The 22511-nt window shown below is 41.2% G+C and overlaps 1 protein-coding gene across 6 annotated transcripts in view; it reads left to right on the forward strand.

Moving 5' to 3' along the window:
* The first annotated feature begins 3461 nt into the window (after positions 1-3461).
* ncoa2 (nuclear receptor coactivator 2) overlaps positions 3462-22511 on the forward strand; it is a 154507-nt gene continuing 135457 nt past the window's right edge. For 4 of the 6 annotated variants that reach the window (XM_007886931.2, XM_042332452.1, XM_042332453.1 and 1 more), the window contains exons 1-2: positions 3462-3618; positions 15634-15719. The gene's annotated coding sequence lies outside the window, so the exon portion shown is untranslated. Of the gene's footprint in view, positions 3619-3778; positions 3838-4737; positions 4968-15633; positions 15720-22511 lie in introns of those variants that run through there. The other 2 variants (XM_007886941.2, XM_007886937.2) reach the window with 2 other exon arrangements.

Genomic DNA, 22511 nt, shown 5'->3' on the forward strand with positions numbered 1-22511 from the left:
ACTGCTTTTTTTTCCACCTTCTAAACTTTCTCCCCTCTCCTGAATAGGGTTTCACGAGCACTGACCACCCTTGTGAGTCTCTCCAAGTAGCCATTCTTCCCTGAAAGTGATTGTGTATGGAATCTTGTTATTGTTGTTGTTGTATGTAGACATCAGGTGAGGGGTTGGCAATGATGTCCTCCATGATTTAGTTATCAGATGACCTTCATAGTCAAATAACCAAATGGTACAGTGTATCATTGTTAAACCATTGTTCAATGGATATGGGTTATCATCAACCTATTGTTCAGTGGATACTGGTGGGCTGCTTTAGAACTGTTTTCCATTGCCCACAAAATACATACAGCCACATAACTTTACAGTATATCGTGTGAAGCACTTTGAGACATCTCGATGACATTATAAGGTGCTATACAAATGTAATCTTGTTGTTGTTATTGCTGTCCCCTCTTCCTTTCTCCACCACATTGTCCATTTCAATCTTACACACATACACTTCTTTCACTCCTTTTGCCCCTCAGTCACTCTTCTCAAGCTCTCAACCTCACTCATGGTCCATTCCTTCATTAGGAGCTATCTCCAGTTACTTATGCTGCATAGGCTCACCCTCTTCCACTACCCCTCCATCCCCAAGGTCCCTCAAGCTGCTGTGGCCGCTCCCTCTCCTCTCTTTTTCAGTTCTGTCCCTCATATCTTCATTTGCTGGGCTGTAATTTTCCCCTGTCAGAGCCCTGTTTCTCATTCTTCTTCCTGGCATGTTCCAGCTGTCCTGGGAGCTCCCCATTTATAGCAACAAACAAATACAGTAGCTGACTGGGCAAAGGCAGGCAATCATGTTGCAACTTTATCAATTTGTGCCCATTTCAACCAATCAAAGTAGCATGGTACAAATTTCAAATACAATACAGTTTCATATTCTACAGTAATCCTGCAGTCCAATTCAGTTGAGCTGCAATTTGTCTCTTTTTTGGCAGAAAGTAAATGGAGTCTCGCTGGGATCAGTTGTGGTAACATGCCTCACTGAGGCAGAATGCAGTTTGTGACAACGCTAGAAACATACGCCCAATGCACACTAGTTGTGTATTCCCAGTTGGCCAACAGTCAGAAGGTTACTCGTGCTTTGAATTGACAAGCTTAGTAGTTTTTTGCTTGTTATATTTTAGCAGCGTGCCAACACATACAACAACTTACATTTATATTGTGCCCTTCACGCCAGACAGCGTCTCAGAGTTTCCAATGCATGTGTTTGTATCCAACATGCATAGATAAACAAGGCGTGTCCCTTTTGGCAGATGAACTGGCAAATCCAGTCTAGTGTTGAGGAATGCTATCTATTCCAGGTACTGTCCTTCAGACGAAACACGAAATTGAAATCCCATCCGCCATTTGTGTTGGTTTAAAATCTAATTTCTCATGTTCAGTCCAGCATCCCTCCCTCAACTAAATTCACAAAAAGAAGATTAATTGGTCATCCATCTCATTGCTGTGGTGGGATGTTGCAGTTGTAGATGACATAATCACTGGATTTGAAAAGTAATTGATTGTGCAGAGTAATTTCAGACTTTGCTGTGATAAGGAGCTATATCAAATGCAAATACAATATGAAGAGAACTGTTGGCTGGAGTCACATGCACTGAAAGAGGTTGCCACACATGTCAGACTGACCCAGTTGATCAAAATGAATACATCTCCCAATTTGCATCCCCCCAACCCCCACCCCCCCACCCCACCCCCCCACCGACCCGCAAACAACCGACGAGTTAATTAAAAAATAGCATGAAAAGCATGGCACGGTCTTGCGTGGATGGAGGCTAATCCCAGTCTGATTTTTTTTTCAAAAGGTTTTTTTTTGCAAAGCTCGATTCTGACTGTTCCTGCATTATCATTTCAGTTCTGCAAATATTGACGGGGTTTTGTTATTTCCGACTCAGATGGCACATACGATGCGAACGAACCCCCCCCACCCCCCCACCCACCCACCGCGTTGCTGCGCGGTGACAAGTGAAGTATGGTCCCGCATGTGCCTGTGCTACAGTGTCCCAACAGTACAGGCAGAGCAGGAGCGGAGATGCCTGTGTGTCCCCTGCAGACGTGTGTGTGTGTGTGTGTGTGTGACTGATTCCTCCGGGTGATGGGATCAGCCCACGGCGGCCTCCGTCCAGCGGACGTCTCTCAAACCTGTAACTCGGGGGCGATTGATCGCTGTGAGGGTTTCACCAGTCGGTCGGTCGGTCGGTCACAGCGTCACAGTCACGGTCAGTCGGTGCCAGTGTTTTGGTTCGTGTGCAAGTCAACGTGTTCGCTTCCTCCCCCAGAAAAGAAACTCTGGTTCCTCCCCCCTCTCCCCCCCCCCACCCGATCGCCACGGCTTCTTGAGAAATTTTTTTTAATATATAAAAGAGAGAGGTAAGAGATAATAGATCTCTTGTGTGTGTGGTGTGTTTTATTATTTTTATATGGGGTCGGTGGGGGAGGGAGGGCTTTGCCCAGCATTTCCCTGACAATGTGTAAAGATAATAATAATTATAAGGATGACGATGACGACGATGGTGATGGTGGTGTGGCTTTCTTTTCCTGGTTGCTCGCGTAGTAAATTTAAGAGAAATATGTGGCTCAGCAATTTCCGAGAGGAAGGGGTGGGGGTGGAGGTGTTCGGGAGGGGTGGGGGGGGTGGAGGTGTTGGGGAGGGGGTGAGGGGGGAGGTGTTGGGGAGGGGGTGAGGGGTGGAGGTGTTGGGGAGGGGGTGGAGGGGTGGGGGGTGGAGGTGTTGGGGAGGGGGTGGGGGGTGGAGGGGGAGGGGTTGGGGAGGAGGTGGTGGGGTGGAGGGGGAGGGGGTTGGGGAGGGGGTGGTGGGGTGGAGGTGTTGGGGAGGGGGTGGTGGGGTGGAGGTGTTGGGGAGGGGGTGGGGGGTGGAGGTGTTGGGGAGGGGGTGAGGGGGGGGGAGGTGTTGGGGAGGGGGTGAGGGGGGGAGAGCAGGGAAGCTTTCAGCTGCAGTGTACAGTAGGGCAGAGACACACCGAGAGAGAGAGAGAGAGAGAGTACTTTGGCTTTATCACAGTATTTACACACGATCCTGTGCTGTGCGGCGGTGGCACAGACATTGACCAAAACAACTTCGACCAAAGCGACCTCGTCCTTCCCGACCCCGACCCGACCCAACCCAACCCGACCAGCGGAACATCTGTGGTTATTAGTGTTCGTGAACCGTACATCATAACGACAGATAATAATAATAATAATAATAATCAACGGCAGCGGCAACAGCCAGGAGTGAGAGGGGGTGGGAGGGGGGAGGGAGGGCTGTTGGCCACAGTACTGTGTGTGTGTTGTGAGTGAGTGTGTGTGTGGCTGTTTGTGTTTGCCTTTGCTCCTGGTTGGGGTGTTATTGTAGCGGCTGATTGACAACCCACCCCCCCCCTTCCCCCCCCCCCCCCCCGACTGACTGACTGACTGACTGATTGACTAGTGGGCGGTTTCCATTTAAATACACGGGGAGCAGAGCAACATGGCGGCCGGCAGCGAGAGCCCGTCTTCGGAGGCGAAGGTCAGGCTGGCGCCTCGCAGCTCCTGGTGACCCCCCCCTCCCGCTCCCCCACCATCATCATCATCATCCCCGCGGTGAGTCAGTCAGTCAGTCAGTCCCCCGCGGTTTGTCTTTCCGCGGCTCTTGTTTTTTTTTGTAAGTGAAACTAAATCAGTTTTTTTTAAAAAAAGTGGCGGTGGCTGTGGTGGTGGTTGTTGTTGTTGTTGTTGTTGGTGGCGGCGGTGTGGTGGTGGAGCAGCGGCAGTTGTTGCGAGGCGAGAGGAGGGGCTCCGGCTCCAGTCCCGGGGCTCTGGGTGAGCGAAGTTTCTCGGCGTTTGTGGTTCAGTCCCCCCTCCTCCTCACCCCCCCCCTCCCTCCTCCTGCTCACCCGCCTCCAGTCCCTTCCTCCCCCCCCCAGTCCCATCCTCAACCGCCCTCGGGTCTCCCCGCCAGGCCAGCGGGAGGCTCAGCCCGGGAATGGGGGGGAGAGACAGCACAGGCCGCAAACCGAGCGGGACACTCGGGGCAGCCTCCTGTGCCTACCCCCGAGACCGCTTTACAGCACGCGTGTGAGTGCGTGTGAGTGTGTGTGAGTGTGTGTGTGTGTGTGAGTGCGGTTGAGGAGTGTGTGTGAGTGCGGTTGAGGAGGTGGAGTAGGAGTGTGGGAGACATTTAGTTTGAAAATCTGGTGGGTGCCAGAGAGAGAGAGAGAGAGTGTTTATGGTTTGACGGGCTGTTTGCAGCCGCAGCCGCTCGCCCTTCGCCTGTCGGGGTTGGTGGGGTGGGGGGGGCTGCTCCTCACGTGTATATTTATATATTTTATTCGACGTTTTTGTGTGTGTGTGTAAAAAAAATAAAAAATAAACATTTAACGAGCTGGGTCGGGGCAGCTCGAGCTAACGTGATGGACATAACACGAGCTCCGCGCAAGGCAGCCCCCTCTCCCTTCCTTAACGAACGGGCGCCGAGCGGCTCCTCCAGGACTCGGGTGGGGGGGGGGGCGCCTGAGCGACCAATGGGCCGCGGCAGTGACAGACTCGGTGGGTGGGGGGAGGAGGAGGCGGGTCCGGTGAGGTTTGTGCTCAGGTTAAGCTGAAGCGAAGCGGCTTCAGTGAATCAACAACGCTGGTAAACACTCGGCTCGGCGGAAAGGAGCCAGCGCGCAGGCGCCCGCTTTCTCTCGTGGTGCCTCTCGGGACCCGTAGTCTGCGGGGCCGAGCGTCCCCCGTGCGTCACGTGGGGGGAGGCGGGGCGAGGAGACTACATCTCCCAGAATGCCGTGTGCTGGAGGAGACGAGACAGTCCCTCTTCCTCCCTCTCGCTGGTAGCGACAGAGCTGGGTCGCTGGGTTACCCTGAAAGATAAAACGCTGATTAAGAGCCCAGAGAGATGAGATGGCTGCAATGGCAGCTCCGGGAGACACGCAATTAATTCAGACGAACCGGTCGGTGCTATATTTTTTTTAAAAAAAATGTGCACTCCGCTTGTTTTGGGGGGTTGATTGCACCCAAGTGTAGCGAACTTTTCTCCCTCTCTGCTCTGCTTACCGTTTTCGTGACCATTGGGTGTGTGTGTGTGTGTTTTTTCTCTCTTTTTTTTTCCCCCCCCAAAAAAATGTGGTTTCGTTTAAGTTTAAATTAGAATCGAATCAAATATTCTTTAACTTTCTTTTTGCTCCCCTTTCCTTTCCCCACATCATTTCATTAGACGTCCAAGAAGAAAAAGAAATTGGCAAAAATTGTTGACAGATGCTTTTGTGCAAACATCCATTGTGGAAATCTGGGCCTTTTGTGAAATGTAACCTTTTAATGTTTGTTGATGTAAATTGCTGCCTGTTTCTCTTCCAGTGTTGTGTTATACTGTGTTTAATTAAAGGAAAGATTTTCTTTAAGGAAGGAAAAGAGACTGGAAACGGTGGGGGGAGGAGTTGTGCTGTGACCATCTGGGTTGACCCATTTTATTTCATTGACCACAGGATTGATCATTTATATGTGCAAATGATCGACATTACTAGCTGCTCTGCAGAATTAATCAAAGGGTGCGTTTGCAGTTCTGCCAGGAGCTGTACATCTACAGAATACCAATAATTTTAACAATAGTGAATTGCAGATCATTTTGTACCAGTGCAGAATATTGTAACTCATGGTCTGCATCAGCTGTCGGTCTTTTTAAGTTGTTTGTGTGATTTTATATGGTATGGGGTTAAATATTTGTTTTTATTAAACACTGTATATGATTTTGTCTCACCTTGTATGGATATATTCTCCATGTAAGGTGATCAGATGATCTTTCCGATCTCTAGATATGCTAAATTGTAATTGAAAGGTGTGTTAACTTTTTCTCCTACCTTCTCTTTCTTACTCCAGTGAGAAAGTGATTTTCTTCTCCTGTGATGATTTGTCTTTCGACTTTTTTTTAAACTCCCTCCTCCCCCACCAAAAAACGTTGAAATCAGAATATAGTGAATGTTGGTAAATGTGCGTCACACTGCTCTGGCACAGCTTGTGGGTACATAAAAGCTATCCTGTATCTATCTCGAAATAGCATTCTGTAACATTATATTGCTGAGATTTGGGTTTCTTGCCTGTTACCAAAAATGTAGTTAGGTTTTGAGTAGCATTAATTATGAATTGATTTGTACAGTATTTTAGTCTGTACATTTGTTAGGATTATGTTCTTAAGCAGGTCTTTTTATTTAAAACCCTAAGCCCTGTTAACAATAATATTACCAGAAAATGCTCTTTTAATTTATTTGCACTTAATAGTGATTATTCTTAGGAATAGTGTGTTTCAGTAACAATATTTTGAAGGACGAATACTATAGTATAATTTGCTCATTTGCCAGTTTTGACAATTGTGGAAAAGCTGATTCATATTTTATTAGTATCTGTATGATAGATTTCTGAATTGTAAGAGTGTTTAAAAAGATTTAGATCATAGAGGCTTGATTTACGTGCTTTCTTTTCTGTTGCCTTTAGGCCTATTTTTTTTCTCTCTAGCCTGATTTTTTTTTCCCCCCTCTTCCCCAAGCTCTCATCTTGCTTTCTATGTCGGCTGCCATTTTCATTGGGTCTATTGAGGCTTTGGTGCCAGACGTCAAAGCCTAGAAAACTGCGTTAACACCCTTAGGCATAGCACTTCAATCTACCAATAGAACCCGGTTGTTGAACTCCTTACGGTGTAACAGCAAAATTATTGTTCTATTTTGTTTTACAATGATCGGGTCTTTTTTCACATGGGCAATGATGATTAAAATTTACACAGGAAAATAGGATTAATTAATATCCTTAACAATATTTTATCAAGGATTTATGTAGGTTGTTTATCCAGAGAGAGCAAGCTTTGCTTTTTTACTAATCATTTAGTACACCTCCTTCAATTATGAGCTTAGTTTTATTTTCAGTTGATTTACTTCTGATTATAAAGTGACCCAAGAAATCATAATCCAGCATCACCGGTTATTTACTTGGAACAAGTTCTGACCACTCCCCAACTCTGTTGGATAATTCCTTGTTTTAGGGTATTTGAAAACACTGCTTTTCTGGGGTAGAGGAAATCTTATTTTGTAAAATCTGCAATATATAAGAAATCTTGCTGTAAGATTGTATTGAGTTTACATAATATGATGTATGGGGAGTAATACTCCAGACGGTTTCCATATTCAAAATAACATATTTGTGAATGTTCTTGATAGAGTATTTCCTTTGGACCCTGCAGAATTTTGATATGAGTAAAAGAAAAACTTTATTTTTTGTTGCCTATTAATCCCTACACCTATGGCTAGGGAATTTTAGGACCAATTAGTGGTTAGTATTGTCTGCTGTGCACCTTTTGATTGTAGCAGTGTTGATCTGTGAGCTGTGCTGGCTTCGATTTGTTTTGGGTGGGTGGATATTCAGTCCATATAGGCAGTACTGTTCACCTACTGAAAATGACTGGCTTAATGCTTAATTTAAAGAATTTGCAGCAGATTGGACCTTCCAAAAGCTTATTGTCATACTGCTCCAAAGTTAAATACTTCCGAAGAAAGGATGAGGGGGAAGATCCTCTTAAATTGCTGTTTGAAATCTAGAAAAGTAGAATTAGTAAAATTTAAGTGGACAGAACTCGCTCTTATAAAATATTTTATATACAGTGGGAAATGCAAATATTTTGGTAGAAAATGCACTAAAAATTTAGTGTTCTGTGAAAATGTTTTATTGACTAGAGTTCTTGTAAATTGCTGCAAATGCATTATAATGCCTGAATCTTCTTGCTTTTAATGAAGTTCTTGAAGGATGTGTCCTTGTAGCTTACAAAACAAATTCAGCAGGTCATAAAATAGATCTTTGAACTGTAGCTACCGATGACTCAGTAGATAAATGGCACTACCTAGTGAGGCACTAGGCCGTAACTATTGTAAATTAAAAATCCAAAAAGGATTAAGCTTAAATTTTTTTTTTAAAAAAGCGCAGGGCAAAACTATATAGTGCTGCTTTACATTCCTGCTTTTTGAGTCTCGTGTTTCATGTTGTTGTTTTATAGTATCAGTAACATTGTAAGTGATTATGTTATTATTCATTAAGTGAGAATGCGCAAATGCCATGAAACTCTTTATGTAATCAGGTGATGATGAGTTCAAGTATTTATGGACTCATCTTATTGGAATGTTCGCTTTTGCATGACCCCGCCAAAATGTTGTCGATTCTGAAAAATCAGAATGATGTTGGGATTGATCTTTCTTAAAGCTGAATACTTTTCATTCATATAGATTGCCAGCTGGCCTTCCTACCTCGTATCCAGCCCCTGATTGGGATCACTTTTGCCTCTGCCAATTTGCCCACCTCCAATCACACCTCACAAGCCACACAGCTGAAACCCCTATCCACATTTTCCTTACCTCCAGTCTCAACTTCTCCAATGCACTCATTGACAGTTTCCCCAGCTTCACTGTTATTGTTTATAAAAATATTGAATGCTTTTATGCGTTCAGTTACTGATGCCACAACCTCAATAATAATATGCGGTACTACAGTACCCCATTCTATTTTTTACCAAGAGTAAACAATGCTATCCCATGACCCATAGTGAGTGGAAAAGTCCTATTAACAAGAGAGGAATTATAGCTTTAATAGAGCATTTTATATGTGTTAAAATGTTTGAATAAATAAATGTACTTTCTAATACTGTTCTTGTTCTATTGCTGGAGAGAGTGAAGCCTTCCATTGGCAGCTGGATGCTTGGCAAATTGGACTCCGGTTCTTAATGAATAATGAGACTTATTTTGCCCAAACTGTGCCAGCATTGCTTCAGTAAGGTGGTGAGGAATGGTACTCTGATTGCACAACTGAGTAATACTTGTTTGATGCACTGATTTACGGACTATCGGGTGTATAACTTGTTTCATCTGTCAAAATAGTGAAAATCTGTGAACCTGAAGAGGTAGGGTTGGGAGTAGTTCAGTTAACTGGTAGTCATTCGTATTGCCTATTCTGGTACAATCTGAATAAGCAATTAGACTCCCAATTTTTAAGAGGGCTGTATACAAAATTGGCTTTCAGTTTATGGCTGTTTGTGGGACATTGGCTTTCACTTTTGCGTACAAAATATCACTATAATTTATAGTAAGTCCTGTGAATTGCTTTGAGACGTTCTCCCAACTTTAGATTTTGTATTAAATACAAGAATTATTATAAATAACACATCAGGATATTGATTTATTTGTTACCTTGAACTAACAATGTTGTTCTGATTTAAGTGGATTTCATGAAGTCTGACGCCAAATTGGGAATATAGGATTGGTAGATTGGCAGCTAAAGCTTCTATCTTCCATTGCGTACACAGAATTTGGGCCAGCATTTCTTTTGTCCTCCTGCTGGAATAGTACATTCCCTTGATTACTTTGCCGAAATCATTGGTGAATTGTTTGGGGAGGTCATATTAGTTTGTTGTCCAACCTGTCTTTAAATATTGCTTAATAAGTGAGTCCTGATTCCTTATTAATTAATATTTTACTACCTGTATTTGGTCTCTTTGGATCCATCCTTCTTTTGAGGGGGAGATAAACAGGATCTCTCTGGAGCTGAGCTGGTTCTTGGGTGACATGCTTGAAAACTCAACATTGGAATTGAGCCAACCCTTTGGTGGTCCCCGTCTTTTCAGCTCTTGAGCCATTTCAGGATACCGCTGATGACACACCAGGCAGCCTGACTCACAAGGAACAGGGATTCTTCCCCTCCACTCCTGTCAACCTTGCAAGCTAAAGCCCTGACTGGTACAGTAGTCCCAGCTGGACAAGCAATGGGAAGTTCTCCATGGCAAGTTTTACCTGTTTAACTGGTCCCCACACCTTGGGTTTTGCCAAGTTGTGCCTAACGCTCTCTGAAATTGGGTAAGCCGGGTGTGTCCCTCTGGGGAGAGGGTGTGCATTCCATTATCAACATGGAATTTTCTGTGTGTGGGTGGCATACATGGATCTCAGTCTTTGCCTCAAGACCTTCTCTTTGACCACGCCATTGGTCACCTCATTCTCCCTTCCCATCCAACCCTTCTTGGCCCCCATCTCTCCCGAATCCAACCTCCAGCTCAGTTGCAAACCCTCGACTGTCCAGCGCTTTAAGATCGTTTTCTGACGTGAGAGACGCTATATAAATTTTTGTGTAGATTTGTTTGAATACATTTAAGCATGTTGATGGGTTTTCCCCAAGTGAGAAATGCCTAGCTGACTAAAAAANTTGCTTCTGCTATACGAGCGATGGGCCAGGACGTACATCGATATGCAATCTGATGTGGTTGATTTTGTCTAACAAATTACTGTTCAGTTAAACTAATCATTAGCTGCATGGATAAGATTTGATGTTTTATCAGCCTGCTGATTAAACTGTGTTTAGTATATTCTTGTCTATGTGCGTAAATGAAAACCTAATCTCTGGTAAAGTCAGCTGATTGGTGGGAATGTGACTACTCTGGACCACTGAATGCAGTTTGTGGTCAATGAACAGACTTTTTTTCACAAACATTATGTAGTTCATGAGCTTACTGTGGGCCAAAGAATTTTCTCAGTGGTTCTGGATGCTTAATTAGGAGCCTTTGTTTGTAATTGGTTGGAATGGAAGAGCGGTAAAACATTTCTCTGCAAAATTGTTTGTCTGAATATTTTTCTTGATGTTGCCTACATTTTACTGCAGAGAAATGTTTTACATTTCTATCAAACGTGTATTGTACATGCACATATTTTCCATTTAGTTAGGATTGTGCTTTAGCTGTTGGGGTTGAAGGGAGAGGGAGCATTTGTGCAATGAAATGCATGCAGTTCTGTTTAATAACAGAAATGAAAACCTGTCATCATTGCCATTGCCAGGGTGTGGTATGATGAATATTGCAAATGCTCTAAAAATATCTGAATTTATCTAAATTCTGTCTTCCTTTAACTGTTCAGTGTTTGCCCCCAAATTGGTGAATCCTGTAGTGGTGGGAAAAGAAGTGGATTGTTGTCAGTACAGTTCTATCCAGATGTTTGAGCTTCCCCAATGATTTGGTGGGGAAAGCGTGGTGTCAATACACACTGGACGCCTACAGGTTAGAATGCTGTTCTGTGTATGCTGCTCTCAGCTGGGGTTCTCTCTAATTGGCCTCAGCGCCTAGAACGGTGGGGGTGGGGGGTGATTAGCCAAGTTGGAGATCTTAATTATCCAGTCAGACCTCCCCCAGCACTGCTGGAAGGTGACTATGTACCATGGGCGAGGAGGACAGGATGTGGCTTTGCTGCAATGTCCATGTGGTCAATAAGAGTGTTATCATATTCTGCCAAGGCTCAAAACATGAAAAATAGGTGTTTAAATGAAGAACTGAAATGTTCTTGGCACACATGGAACTATGTGCTATAGACTGAAATGAGTCGAGCGGCCTCAGGAGTGTAGAGATGGAAAGATTGGGAACGTTTTCACTTTGAAACGTCAGCAAAAAAACAGTTCCTAACTATGTTCTATACTGCAGAATGCAACCTTCCGAGATCAATGTCACTGATCTGTTCAATAAGTCAATCTTTTTCAGTCATGCAAAACACTACCAAGATTCTTTGATGGTCAAAGCTTTGTGGCAGTGGTTTTACCCTTGAATGTTGGGGATTTTTAACCGATGTTTACTGAGAATTGCATTAAGTAGACCTGATGACAAATTTCAAGCCTATTTATTTGAATTTTCTGAATCCAAATCACTTTAAATGTAATCATACTTTCCTTTGCCTCTTCTCTCTTCCAAGTATTTGGAATCGGTTGGAATGGAAGGCTATTGATCAAAATACATAGCAGATGACTGCAATGGTTTCCCAACAGTAAAACAGCCGAGTTACAGATGTTAAAATCAGGAAGTTTTAAATTCAATACCTTGTGGCAGTTATATAAAATGGCAGTGGCACACTGACGCATTTTTTATTCAGTAGAATAAACCTCAAATTGGTTGCATTGAGGACCACAGAAATGCTTGCACTCCAAGTACGCCATCAAAGCCTAACCCTTGCTGTTGGCTAATTACTTCAATTTTTGCATCTTATATTTAACTGCCTATATTTTGATGATCAGGATAGACTTGCAGTATATTCAAATTAAATTTAATTGATACTTTTTGTTTCTTCTTTATTTAGCTCCCCGCCCCCCCAACACACGCACATATGTCCCTAACCAGGTGGGATAGGTATATTGCTTTATACTATTGTTATTTAACAAAATTATGGTGACATTTTAAAGGAAACATGGAGAGCATTTGAAAACCCAAAGAAATCTGGAATAGTCGAGTTTTAATAATGTAGTCAATATGTTAAATCATGTGGCAGACTTTGGTATTTTCAGGGTAAGAAAAGGAAGGTGCTTCATAGGGATCAAAAGTGTCCATAATAGTGTTTTAGTGATTTGAGGCACAAATCAATAGTGTCATGAGATCTCTCTCGCGCGCGTGTGTGTATGTGGTGTGAGAGGGAGATTGTGTGTGCATGCGCAAAACTGCCAAATTATGCGGATTTTAGACTCTTATGTTGTCCAGTGACATTACTGAGGAATTAGTAAAGCTGTGAAATTTAATATTTTTGTAAATTTTAAAATGCATAGGTAAGGTTTACATAATTTAGTATTTAAGTTTAATTGGTATTATTTGTGTAAGTGCATGCATGAAGTTTAATTCAGTTTGGTTAAAACAGTTTATTTGTGGATTAATTACCTTTCTTATGCTTCCCTTGTTATTTGTGATACTTGTGAGTTGTCAGACTTTTAATATTACAGGTTTGCTTTGTTTACCAGTGAAATCTAGTTTATCATGCTAGAAGTCATTTCAAATTCAGATCCAGCAGTGATGTGATTCACAGCAGGATGTTATAGAGCATTTGTATTTCATTTTGCCTGCGGAGCGAGGGCTGTTCTGCATATGGACAAATTCACTAAATAGTGTTTTCAATGTGTTGAGAGCTAGGCTAATAACATTAAAATGATCTTTTACGAGTTTGTGCGAGTGAAAGTTTTAAAAATACATGATTCTAGCTTTCTTGGAATCCTGCTTGCTGGTTGCTATTCTATATGACTTGTCTATTGCATTGTACTATGAGCTTCATCTACTTAAAGGTAACAGATGCAAATTGGAAATCAATCCAGATTACTGGATCTGAATGGAATTTCCTTTGCTCTGTAAACAATGCCAGAGATGAATGCAATAATTTGAAACAAAGTATAACTTCTGAAACTTCACTCTGGGCAGATTTTCAAAACTAGGGGTTTTATTAAAATTAAAGCATGATTCTTTCCCTGTCCCTCCCCATATTCATTCTTCTTTCAAACTGCACTCTTGACTCTTTTTCAAGTGTGAGAACCTATCAATATGAGCAGGGGGCTTTCCAGAGAAAAATGTGTGCACATATCTGTAATGTATGATTTCATGTTGGCCCTGCTTTAAAGCTTGGTTGGTAGTCGATGGGCCAATGGAGTTGTCTTTCCTGGTCTAAGTGGAACTCAATTGAAAATTGTAAATCATAAGTGGTAAATGCATTTACCATAAGGGATCCATGGTAGGTATATAGAATTGTTAGGAAGATGTGATTGATTAAAGATTCAGGGTGTATAATAGATCTTAAGGTCAACTTAGGAGTGCTGAAAATGTATTTTTAGTAAAATATGGGATAGGAAAATTTAGCATACGCAGAAACAAGTTGCCAATGCCTGTATAAGCCAAAATAAAATATTGCAGCTACACAATTATAGCACTGAGAGTTGCAAGAAGCAATGTGAGGTGCATTTGTCTCCACTAGGGATGAAAGCAAACAATTTAGTTGGTGTGTATGTGGAGAAAAAGGGAAAATAGTCAGTTCACTACATACAATATGAAATCATGCTGAAAGAGAAGATTGATTAAATCACAGAGGGATATTAAAAGCATAGGAAGTCGATACTTTCTCTTTAATTTAGATTGATGACTCTGTATAAACAATGCTGGATGCAGCCTGTAAACAGTGACTGGATGGAGTTCCTGGTAGGAGGGGTCAAGAGAAGGTTACAACAACTAACTGCTTTATGGCAATACAACAAATGTGGTACATTTGTACATGTAATATTTCTGTAACGTAAGACTTGCTGGAATAAATTAATCTTTTTTTAAGCCTTACTGGGATTTTTTTTGTTTAAAGGAACAATCTTGCCCTCTCTTTCAGTATCATTAGCTGAGGCACTGATCCTTTGTCCTGTTGCAACATTCATCATCACTGTCAGGTGGCCTGTCTTTCTCTATTGTGCGCTCTGTGAAAATGCCTCTGCATGGACCATGGAACTCCTCCTCCTGAATCCATTGTCTCTTCCTGATCACGTTCACCAGTGCAACTGTTCACCTCCAGTGTGTTTGTTGTTCCAACGGTCTTTCTCATGGATAGATTCTTGCAACGTGTCTTTTTTTGGGGAATGATTTGCATCAAAATCTGTGCGTGACCTCTGCTTGGCATGCTTTTAGGATTGGCTTGTTGAACCTTCGTTTGGCCAATTTAAAGGGTCAGTGCTATTAGATTTAGATAGCTTTACTGAAGTATTAGTATTCCTTTCAGTTAGGAATTTTTTTAGGGTAATGCATTTTGGTTGTCATTTTTTTTAGTAATTATATTTTCAAGTCAAAGCTTCTGGATAACCACAGGGACTTGGAAACTAAATGCAGTATTTTAGGACATCAAACTCGTGGTATTTAACTCTACCCACGCTGTCTACAAAATATTGTGCTGTGGACAAGGAGAGGAAAGTTAACTCTTGCAGTCAGTTTGTTGGCTTAAGAAAAAATATTCTGTTAACAGTATTGTAGAGCTGCTGTGATTGTCTAACTCCAGTATTCTCTTTTGGTTGACATGATGAGCATAGGTGACTTGTTTCTGTACCCACTAAATGCAGTATAGTACAGCCCGAAGGTCTTGCTTTGGAAAAGGTTTAAATCCCTTCAGCACACTTAGAGGTCCGATTGAGATCTGTAATCCTTCATGAGTGGAAGGGAACCTGTTTACTACCAATGTTTTTTGATGATTCGTCTGTCTTACATCCCAACTTGCTCTTCAAGTAAGGACCAGAAGATTCTGGGTCCGAATCTGTGTGGATCCACTCAGCCCTTCGCCCTCTCGAGGTTGATTAAATGAGTACCACAGTTTTTTAAAATTCCCCCAGAAGTAATGCAATTGGGAGATCTCTACAGCTGACCTGGTTGAGGAGACATGCCTCACAAAAGCAGCAATTTGAGGTGATGTTGATGGTTAACCAGCCTGTCTTGTCCCAATCAATGAAACTTTAAGATCCTTGTCTGACTTTCAAGTACTTACCCCTATTTAAGCATTTTGCTCCTGCCTATACCCTCTGCTCCAATATCTAGTCTGTTCCTTGTTTCGTACTCCCTCCATCTTTGCATTGGTAACTAACTCTTCATTCACTATTCCTGGAACTTGCTTTCTAAACATCTTTGCCTCCTTTCCTCTTTGTTTTCAAATCCTGATTTTTTTTAAAAAAAGATTGCTTTTGGTCAACATTCTTTCCCTTCTCCCTGTTCAGTGCTCTTTCACAATCAAGCGTTTGAGAAGTTCTTTCTATATAAAAAGAGCTATATCAAACCAATATTTTGTTCATTTGAAGGTGTTAACACGTCCTGACCACTGCAAGCCACCATTTAGAGAGCTCCCAGTCAGACAAGTACCATGAATCTTCTGGGTTTCATACTGGTAAGCTATATGGTTATCATTTTTGTGTTGTACTGTATTATTGCCAGATTTCCTGCAAGGTGATTCCTTCATCCAAAATGTATGTGACTTGTGCTTTTCAACATGAATATGTTGCAGTACCTGAATTGCCAGCAATAAATGTCAAAGATAAACAGAATTTACTTTTAATTTAAAACCTTAAATTGTTCACACTGAGTTTCTGAAAAAAAACCCACTATGGTCATATGTGGAGTCCTGTAGCTCAGTGGTTAGAGACCTGAGTTCAATTCCAGGCAGGGCGAAACCTTGGGCAAGTTTCCTTACTCCACACGCCTAATAATAATCCCTCCAAAACTAAAAAAAAACAATAATTAAATTGGTCATTTTCAATCTACGACTGTTTGTGGGACATTGCTGTGCGCAATTGGCTGCCGCGTTCGCCCACAAATATACAGTCAATTCACTTTACAGTGTGTTCTGTGAAGCGCTTTGGGACGTCCTCCCGACGTGAAAAGCGCTATATCAAAAAATGCAAGGATTATTATTATTATTATTATTATTATATGGTCACTATGGTCACTAAGTCAAAAGGGTAATGTGTTTCCTCTGGTGTACTAAATTATAGTTACTTTAATGATAACTGACTGTTAGATCCATTTCGATTTCTAAAGTAATAGAAGCCATGTTGGACAGATCCTCGTGAATCCCAAACCCCTACCTAACTGTTGTGGCTTCATCTCTGAGATTACATTTCATTTGCTCGTTAGTTACTACATCTGGTTAATCTTTTTGGTGCTTGGCAAGGTCTGTGAATTGAGGGAAAATTAATGGTGGGGTGATTTAGGGGACAAAAGTTAGCATTTTTTGTCTTCCTCTCTTGTATAGGGACAGGTAGTTCCAGTGGAAAATTAGAGGATAGTTACAAATAGCAGTAGTTTTCACTGGAATTACCTTTGATGATAAAACCTGGTAGATTTCTTTAGACTCTAAACCCGTTGGAATATTTGCCCTTATTACTCAGTGAGCAGTAGATTACTGCAGTTAACGTTTAACTTAAGCCACCTTCCATATACTAAAATGAGAAGAACCAAGCTTACAGTGGAGGACACAACCAAGGTTCCTTGGCAAGTAAGGGAAAATAAAATGCATTAAATTAAGTTAGAATCCAATCTTTCTCTTGATATATTAACATATTTGCGAGCATTTCGTCCACAAAATATGCAGTCAATTCACTTTATCGAATATACTGTGAAGCACTTTAAGACTTTTCAACGATGCAATATGGCGCTATATCATAATGCAAGAATTATTGTTGTGTTGGAGTCTCCTCTTGTCGGCTGTATTCAGAAATTTGTCAACATGAGTGGGGTTCCGCAACCTGTTTGTCTGCCTTCCTGGGCATGTTCATTATTCAAGTAGTTCTACATTTGTATTGCTTTTTTATATATAATGTACATATTGCACTTTTGTATACAGTTTGCGGCTATCAGCTGATTATTTTACCAGTTTCTAGTTTTAGAACTTAGTCAGTCGCCATTTTGAGGATTCAGCAGCAGTGCAATGAAATAATGGTAACCATTTTGGCTTCCCCATGCTAACAATGTCTGACATAAGATCACTGCCAGTGTCATTTAATTTCCTGAAATGTTGTCCACAGTGGTCCCAGAATGCCGATGCAATTGTTCCCTCCCCCCCCTTATAGCACTGGTTCAGATTCCATGGATTCCAACTACTGTATGAATACTGTATGTGAAGCACTTTGAGACTTTAGAAGACGTGAAAGGCGCTATATCAAATGCAAGTATTATTACAATAACAACAAGATTTCATTTATGGAACGCCTTTCATGTCGGGGGGACGTCCCAAGGCGCTGGACAGTTGGGTTGGGACCCGAGCAGGGGGGAAATGGTCAGGGTGAGGGGAGGGAAGGGAGGAAGCGAGGAGGGGGTAGAGAGTCGAGAGGGGAGCTGAAGGCACGGTTGAAGAGAACTGCATTATAATGGGGTTCTCCATTACTGTAAAACAGTGAAGCATTTCAACATAATGCACTACAAAAATGAAAGTTTTTTCATTCTTAAAATAAAAACACATTATAGTTGGTTGACTGCTCAGTTGGTAAATTCACTGCCAAGAGTGAATCATGCCAGAAGATCTTGGGTATGTTGAACATTTTTGAATATCCTCTCTTTGGTACTTGGCCTAGTTTTGCACATGAAGAATGGTTACATGGATGAGGCACTAGAGCGTTGCCAATACTATGGAATTATACACCAGCGAATGTCAGTGCCTTCAGGACTGTCAGGAAGAAAATTAGCATTTTTTAAAAAAAAAACTCATAAAATTTGTAGTCTCTTTGCCAAGTCACTATTTACAATTTCATTCAAAAAGCAACCAAACAACCACAGTGGAAGAGAAAATAATTTTTAGCCAATGATGCCAGTTTTGATTAAGGATGATTTACAAATGTTCTACAGGTACTCCTGAGCAGGAGTATGAATTTAGGATAATAAACAGTTGGAATGGGTCCAGGAAGAGTGCTTGATGCCAGGATTCTGAATTCATTTATGAAGGATGATATCAAATCTCAAGCATGACTATTTTTGTAGGTAAATGAGTAACCAATTTACACACAGCATTATGCACAAACAGTGATTGACCAATTTTATCTGGAGGATTGAGTGTTGGTTAGGGAGAAAATTAGTGAAACTCTTCTCTTTTCAAATAGTGTTAGGGGATTTTTAATGTTTAATGGACAGGCAGGATCTTGGTTTAACTTATCTGAAGGATGGCATTGCACTCGAGTATCAGCCTAAACTATGAGATGAAACTCCTGACATGTGGCTTGAATTCAAAACCTTCTCTCAAAGATGAGTGCGGCTAATGGAGTTAGGCTGATAGCAGGTAATTTGGCAAAATATTAGAGAACAATCAAAAGAAATTAGGATCAGAAAGCTTACCCTTTAGAAAGGACAGGAGCGAACTTTGTTCATCTTTTGATTACGTTGCATTTCATTTGCTTGTACACTTCTAGCCAACAAAGCTTTCGGTTTCAGTTGTTATTTCCACCCCTTTGTTTTCTGTATCTGCCTGTTTAAAATATATTCTATAAGTTTGTGTTCACTAAAAGCATTCGCTAGTCTGAGTGTGATTAGTAATTACCGATTGTGCTCGGGGAAACTCGGAAAGTGTCACAGACTTCGGTAGAACTGGCGCATGCGCATTATAAATATATTGAGTAGCTCTTTAAATACATATTTTATGTATTTGAAGTTTTTGATACTTATGGTGCATTAAGTCTGACTCTAGTGTCGATTGAAACAATTTGGTGGGGTAACTGACTTATCTATAATTTGCGTAAGTGGATAAGAAGGTACACTGTTTCCCTATTGGGTCATGTAAAAGATGATTTGGATTGCACCATAAAAAAGGCACTAATTACATCAAGCAATTGATGCAATACAATTACCACTGGGTACTCTAATTCAGGGCGGGGCTCAATGCCCATAAAAGAATGAGAACTATGTGCTCAGGGTTGCTATTTTTACCTGATAACATCAAAAGTTAGATGCCTTGACTATTGATGAGGAGTTGTCCTCTAGGTCAGGGATTGTTTTTTTGTGCACTTTACATTAACTTCATTGCAAGCTGCAAGCATGTTTAATTTAAGTGTGATTAGTGTTTGTTATTTCATAGGTGCAAATATGCAAACAGGTTGAGCCTACGTCAGTCTATTAAGAGTAAAAGACTGATGACAGAAACTTCCCGATTTCCTTTAATTTAAATAGCAATTGGTAGTACCTGTTGTTGTGGAAGAACTCATTAGTCAAGTTACACCTAGTTATGGGGACTTGCATTCATTAGTGAGGATTGAACACTGAGGCCATCCAGTACACTCTGCGAAGGGAGAGTGAGCCGTATCGTCGTGGGTGTACATATAGGGATGTAGAACCATCTCACAGTCAGAATGATGCAAACTGAAATGTGACCTCACATGGTTTCTGGGAGGGGTGGAATGGTCTCCCTTGAGCTAGTTTATAGATGCTTTTGGATTACTTTGGTGCATGCACAAGCATGTACAGTATAGCTGGCTAAAACTAGAAAAAGATTTACGTCAGGCTATTGATACTAGTTTGATACATTTTTCACTTTCAGCCTATGTGAAGTGAGGTTAGAGATTTCCTCTGATGTGATCTAATGTGGGACTGATTTTATTGTTGTGTATTGTCAGAATTTGCAGGTGTAATATGAACTGATCGCTCAGTTTCACCGACTTTACCAGATTCAGCATTGTCTTTGTAACTGCCAAATCCTCTGGAGATTTTGAAGTCACGTGACTGAGATTGTTATGTTGTGCTAAGCAACTGATTATATGCTTGTTGCAGTCGTGCACCATCAGAATAGAAGCTATTCAGCTGGACGCCAAGAAGCAAATGCTTACCCTAATTTGAATTCTACTATCTGCAGCTCAAATGATATAAAAGGCACAGCCGGATTAATTCACAGCAACCAAATTGTTCTTTCTAAGACTCCTACAATTATCTTTATTGTCTGATTCTTCCCCCCCCCCCCCCCCGTAAAGTAGAATACAATCCTGGTACGCCCTGAGGTGACCCAGAGATGAATGCCAATGGAGTTATATATCCAAATGCAAAGGAACCTTAAAGATTGTTTTCATTTTTTAACCATTTCCTATAGATAGGTTTTTAAGTCTCTTTGTATGTGGCAAAATGCTTTGTATAAATTTAATACTGTATGTTGGAACAGATGGTGTTACATTTGAATGGTTTTGTAAAGGAGAATATGTAGGATGAATTAAATGAACGGCTCTTGTTGCTATGGTTAATTTCATTTCAATGATTCAGATATCTGATCATATGATAGATTTTGTTTGTAAAATTTGCCTGCCTATTTTCTCTCCTCTTGGAGGTTTGAGTATTGTTCCACGAGCACCAGTTGCCCTCCGGTATTGTGCTGAAGTGGGTATTACATGACGATCCTGCTATAACTGTGTATTGGGTCCATCCAATTAGACTCTGGTTATAATTGATCTGCAATTCAGGCCTAAATTGTCAGGTCACTGCTAACATTGCTTCTAGTTATCAATATGGACTGGCTGGCTGGCCATTCATGGGATACCCACATTATAAGCAAAATTGTGCTTTGTGAGGTACCATTTAATGGGTTGCTCTGTATTGGGTTTTGCATGGGGGGGGGGTGTTAAAGTGCGTCTGCACACACAGAGGAGTGAGACGCCTTCACACATGTGGAGCGCCTCCCTCTTCAAACCCATCACTGAACGTGCCAGTGCACAAGGAGAGGCAGAGGAAGAGATTAGCGCATGAGCAATTGGTGTCATGACAGGTAACCATTTATGGTATTTTCCAGGGTTTATTGTATAAACCAAGATTTATTATTTTGTGTATAGGGGGTATTTTATCTGAATTTTGTTTGATTAAAATCAGAAGCTCCAAATATATTCTTCGAAATCAAGTTTTATAAAATTAATTTCAACACTATGGAGGGCAAACAAAATGTACTCCATGCTTTGGAAACTTAACAATGTTGCATAATAGAAAATTACAAAGCAGATGGTTGCTAAAATTCAGGTTTGAATTTTTCCCCCCCATTTTGGAAAACACAGTTTAGAAAAGTTATTTTTGTGTCTTAAAATGCTGATGAATTCTTTGAATTAAATGGACAACAGAACCCTTCAGTACGGGGGGAGTGAGCTAATCTAATCTCTCTTCCCCTTAAATAGCACAGTCATTCTTTTGTCCCCCGTCACAGAAATAGACCAACTCATTTGCATCAAACCATTATGCATTCTGGGAATTTTTTGCAACAAAAAAATGAATACTCATTCAGCATTGATTTTTTTTACTCTTTTCCTTTGGCTTCGAGACTATAAACTTTAGTTTGGTAAGAGGGCGGTGATCAAGTAATCTTTTGATTACTTAAAGTACGGTTAAAGTTTCCATTTCCAGCAATGAGTGACAATCGACTCCTCCAGCTACATCTGTTATTTATTCTAAAGTGAGCTGTTGTGGTGCAAGTGTTCAGTTCTTCCATTCTTTATTGTATGAACTGTACAAGGAAAGATGGTTATCCAGCTTTTTTGTCACTTGACTGTTTAGAATTGTGTTGGTACTTTTTAAACACTGCTCTCGTATTTCATAGCTATTGTATAACATTCAAAATAAGGGGAAACAAATTTGGAAATAGTAACACTAACTAACAAGAGTGTTCAATTTGTAAAAGCTTTTCAAGCTTATCAAAGCAATTAGTTTCCAGGCTGTAGATATAATAATCCTGTAATACTAAGTCAGTACAGTAGGAACTGTGCAGTGTGCCCATTTTAAGGCGCTTGTTTAACTGCAGTAAATTAAGGTAGATTAGTATAACAAGTCAGGTACGTAAGACACTGAAAATGACGTCGCAAGTGACCAAGGCTGTGAAGAAAGCTTACAGCATGTTAGGTTTTATACACAGAGGCAGAGTACAAAAGCAAAGCAATGATGTTAAATTTGTACAAATCATTGGTTAAGCTGCAACTGGGGTACTGCGTCCAGTTTTAGGAATCTCACTTCAGGAAAGTTGCTAAGGCCTTTGTGGGGGTGCTGAGGAGGGTTACAAGAATGATTCCAGGGGTGGAGGGCTACAGTTATGAGGAGAGATTGGAGGTCTGTTTTCATTGGAGGAGTGAAAGATAACTTCAAGAATAGTGAAAGGAGAATTTAGGAGGAATTTTTTCACCCAGAGTTGTTGGGATGTAGAAAGCCCTGCTGAGTAGGGTGGTGGAGGTGGAGCCTATTG

The sequence above is a fragment of the Callorhinchus milii genome, unplaced genomic scaffold (genome assembly GCF_018977255.1).
Source record: "Callorhinchus milii isolate IMCB2004 unplaced genomic scaffold, IMCB_Cmil_1.0 Scaffold2, whole genome shotgun sequence".
Lineage (NCBI taxonomy): Eukaryota > Metazoa > Chordata > Chondrichthyes > Chimaeriformes > Callorhinchidae > Callorhinchus > Callorhinchus milii.